The following is a 4,706-nucleotide window of genomic DNA, read 5'->3' as shown; positions in this document are numbered from 1 at the left end:
ATTATCTAATGTGAATGTTAATGCTGACAAAACAGAAAGCCAGTCATTTGGCTGCAAGGGGATATTTGGCCAGGAAAAAGTCAAAATGGCTGTAGGTAAAGCCAAATAGAAAGGCCTAGGTAGAGGAGAATCCAAGCTATACAGGCAAGCAGATGATGATGGATCAGGCTTCTTCCTCCCAAGAATCTGTTGCTCTGTATTATCCCCTTCCCCGCTTTCATGACCCCACCTGACAGCTGCTTGAGCTGGGCCACTTGCAGGCTCCTGCACTATTGGTACTAAATTTGGGGCTGCCCAAGGCTTTTAGTAACTTAGGACAGAACTTAGAGAACTTGTCACACATGAGCGGGCTCTGCAGCGAGTTGTTCTGAACAAGGAACAACCCTAAAGAATTCACATGCAAAGGAGTCTGAGCTTCCATACTCACATTCAAACAACGGCTTTAAACAACAATCTTCAAAGTCTGAAATACTGCAGTAACTGTGCTCTAGTCAAAGCCACAAGGTTCACAAAACCAGCAGGGAAGGCAGAATGAGACAATGAGGGTAGGAAATCCCAGCAGCCAGTTTTGATCTGGCTTTTCCCAATTTAGGCTAAACCCTAACCTACCTAATGTGGGATGTGGAAAACTACACTGGAGCAAGCTGGGTCTCCCAAATTTATTATTGAACACCAACAGAAAACAGGGGGTGGGTTGATTTTATGTTTAAAAAGCTTCAGAAGTGATTCTGTTGTGAAGGGACATGACTGAACAGGTAGGAAACAGATTCCCCATTGTGAGTTCTCCTGATGGCTTCTGCAAGGATCATGGAGATCTCAGTCACCTGAATCTTGGAGCAATGCTCATCTTGTTCTCCTGCGGTATGGTATTGGTGACTACACTGCTTTAAAGCATGCATTGTTGATGCGAGAAATGGCTGGGCCAGAAAAGACCCCCTGAGTCAAGATAGCATAAACTCTGGTAGCGCCAGCTGAGAGAAGTTTGTCAGCTGCATGGCAGATTGTGTCACAAGTGTCAGCCATGTTATCTACAAGGACAGCCACCCTATCTTTCACATCTCCCACCAGCACCATGCGATCCACTTCACTGACCTTCTTCTGCTATTTGTGAATCAAAGCCAAGTCCACATTCAACTAATCTCCAATGGAGGTAACTCTCTTGGCTCCATCAGCATCAGGTGAGACAATTGTACAGTTCCTCCACTCAGAGATATTCTCCCTGATCCACTTCAGGACAGCTGGCTCTGCATACAAATTGTCCACTGGGATATCAAAAAAGCCCTGAACTTGAGAAGCGTGTAGATCCATGGTGATAATGTGGTCTGCACCTGCCACAGAGAGCATATTTGCAACAAGTTTGGCTGAGATTGGAGCTTGGCTCTTATCCTTCTTATCCTGTGGGCATAAGGGAAGCATGGAATGACTGCAGTGACTTGGCTGGCTGACACAATCCTGCAGGCATTAATCATGATCAAAACCTCCATTAGATTGTCGTTAATTTCACCACGACCACTCTGAACAATGCAAACATCTTCTCCATGTACATTTTCGCCAGTTTCCACCCATGTCTCCTGGTTGCTAAATTTCTTAGTCACCACCTTGCCCAGCTCCAGGCCGAAGCGACTGACAATCTTCTGGGATTAAATCCTGGTGGGAGCTGCCACTGAAGATTTTGATTTTCAGCATCTTGGGCAACTACCCTAGGTGCTCTTTTCTCAGCAATCACTGCTACTGTGGAGATAGGAACTGAAGTCGACCCACCCAAGCTCTTGGCGTTACTACTCTGCCACCTTTCTTCGACATTCTCAAGGGAGACTAAGCCCCTACTCCTTTAAGAATGCTTCAAGAATGCTTACCATAGAAGCTAGAACTGCCTTAGAAAAAGCTAACTTCGCTTTCTCTAATGCTCAGCTCTCTTGAGTTGATCCATCACTGCCAACACTTTTAGTTATTTTCCCAACTCAGTATATGCCCACTGGGGTTCTTTGGCAGTCTCCAGGTCCTTTACAATGGTTACACATGCCACATACTCCACGTAAAACTATTAGCCCATTTCATGATGCTGTGGCAGAACTGATCGCATGTGGATGAACATGTGCTGTTCAGCTCTTTGGTCATGAGGTAAAAACTATCACCGTTCCCTTTACTTTGGTTCAATAAAAGTGGTTATGGCAGTTTTCATCTTCTTTACAAGCTGCATTGGCTAACTTCCCTGGTATTATTGATTGCTATTATCCTTCAGATAAATTGATTCAAGTTGCTTCCCTCACTCCCCTTGTTTTTCCTTCAAAAATAAGCCCAGTCTCCGTAGCAGGGAGCATTTCCATCTTCACAGATGGGTCATCTTTGGGTAGGGGAGGTTATGTAACACCCTTTTCTTCCAGAATACAGGATATGGGCTTGTCTTCTGCACAAAAGACTAAATTACTAGCGGTCATATGGGTCTTACAATATCATTCATTCATTCTTATTAACCTCTTTTCAGACAGTGCTTATGTCTGCAGTGTGATGTGCCATATTGAAACTGCCACTATACACACTGGTCAACAAGACCTTTTCCAGTTACTTCACACTCTCCAATTTGTCATACAGTCATGTCATGTTCCTTGTTTCATTGGTCTCATTCCCTATTGTCAGGGCCTCTCACTGAGGAAAGCGCTGCTGTAGATAACTTGCTGGCTGCTGCCATGGTTACTTCTTCAGATACCTTTCAGCAGGCTTCTGTTTCTCATGCCACCTTTCATCAAAATGCTTCTGCCTTGCGCAAATAGTTCCATTTGACCTGGGAATAAGCCCAAGAAATTGCTAAACGATGTTCTTCATGTGTAATACACCTTCCCTCACCTTATATGGGTGTCAATCCCTGAGGGTTATACCCCAATTACCTTTGGCAGATGGCGGTCACTCACATTCTTGAATTTAGCTCTTTATACTGGGTTCACATTTCAGTAGACGTTTCCTCAGGATTTGTTTTTGCTTCCGCCCACACTGATGAAGCAGTCAAATATATCATTGCTCATTGTCTGAATACCTTCAGTGCTCTTGGCTGCCCACGGGCACTTAAGACTGACAGTGACCCAGCATGCACAAGTGCCACTTTTTTTTATCTTAAAGAGAGTAGTAAATGAGAAACAAACAAACAAAAAAATAGAACAGTAGCAGCATATCAGTTTCATGAACATAAACAAATCAAAGTCAGAACATTTAAAGTGACACAGAGTCTCAAGACAAAATAATACAAATCAACAGTGGTTGTTACATTACATATCACTATACTCAACTACATTGCTCAGATTATCAGATGTAAGAATGAAAGATTGCTCAAACCATTAAAGAGAATCAGAAAATAACTCTTCCATAAAACATTAGAGATAATACAGAGTTTCACTAGACAAGATAGTAGGAGTTCACCATTGTAATTCCATTGCATATTATTACCTCCAAGTCAGTTGCTCAGACCACCAGACACAAGCATGCAAAACTGATCAGAACATAAAAAATCGTAAGCATTAACTGTTCATTTTCATACACCATCAGACAACAGCAATACAGTTATTGCAGCTATTTGTATATATATTTATGTTTTGCCTTCCTTCTTTCTTTTTTCTTCTTTCCCTCATCCCAGTCATTCCTTCCTTTGAGCAATTTGTTTCCCTTTCCTATCATCTATTGTACCTTTTGAGTTTTACCTAGTCTTTCAGGTTCCTACACCAAGGAGACAATAGGATGTTTACACATTTGGGTCCAGTTTATTTCAGTTATGATTATTGTCTCTAGTTGTATCCATTTACCTACAAAAGCCTCGAGATTATCTTTTTTAATAGCTGAGTAATACTCCATTGTATAAAAAATACCACATTTTTTTTTGTCCATTCCTCAGTGGATAGGCATCTGGGTTATTTCCAAGATTTAGCTACAACAAATTGTGCTGCTATAAATATGGGGGCACATATATCGCTGTGGTATAATGTCTTTAATTCTTCTGCGAAAATACCCAGAAGGGGAATAGCTGGGTTAAATGGGACTTCCAATCCTAATTTTGTGAGTAATCTCCAAACTGATTTCTACAGTGGTTTCACCAATCTACACTCCTACCAGCAGTGGAGTAGGGTTCCTTTCTGCTCACAGCCTCTCCAGCATTTGTTATTGGTATGATGTTAGATAGCTATTTTTTCTGGGATTAAATGGAATCTTAGTGTTGTTTTAATTTGCATTTCTCAAATGACAAATGACGTTGAACATTTTCTTATGTACTTATTTGCCATTTGTATTTTTTTATCTGAGAAGTGTGTATTCATCTCAGATGCCTGTTTTTGGAATAGGTCTTTGAATTTGGGGGGCCTGATTTTTTTTAATTCTTTATATGTCTTAGATAGAAGTCCTTTGACTGAAGGGCAGTTGGCTAAAATTTTTTCCCAATTTGTGAGTTTTTTGTTTTTTGTTTTACTTTATTGGTGATTTCTTTAGAGGTGCAAAAACTTTTCAATAAGATGAGATCCCAGTTGTTGATTCTTTGAAGTATTTCCCCTGCAGTTTGGGTTTTGTTCATGAACTCTCTGCTTACCTCAATGTAGTCAAGATTTTTACCTATTTTCTCTTCCAATAAATTTAGTATGTGTGTTTTAATATTTAGATCTTTGATCCATTTTGACTTTAATTTAGTGCATGGTGAAAGACATGGATCTAGTTTTAGTCTTTGGCATGTG

General features: G+C 40.9%; 1 pseudogene; it reads right to left on the bottom strand.

The window, feature by feature from the left end:
- Positions 1-716: 716 nt before the first annotated feature.
- Positions 717-1,686, bottom strand: LOC102024984 (annotated as a pseudogene).
- Positions 1,687-4,706: the final 3,020 nt, after the last annotated feature.

Source organism: Chinchilla lanigera, unplaced genomic scaffold, assembly GCF_000276665.1.
Source record: "Chinchilla lanigera isolate Chin_1 unplaced genomic scaffold, ChiLan1.0 scaffold00061, whole genome shotgun sequence".
NCBI lineage: Eukaryota > Metazoa > Chordata > Mammalia > Rodentia > Chinchillidae > Chinchilla > Chinchilla lanigera.
The sequence above is the reverse complement of the archived record's forward strand: the minus strand, read 5'-3'. Positions and strand labels throughout refer to the sequence as shown.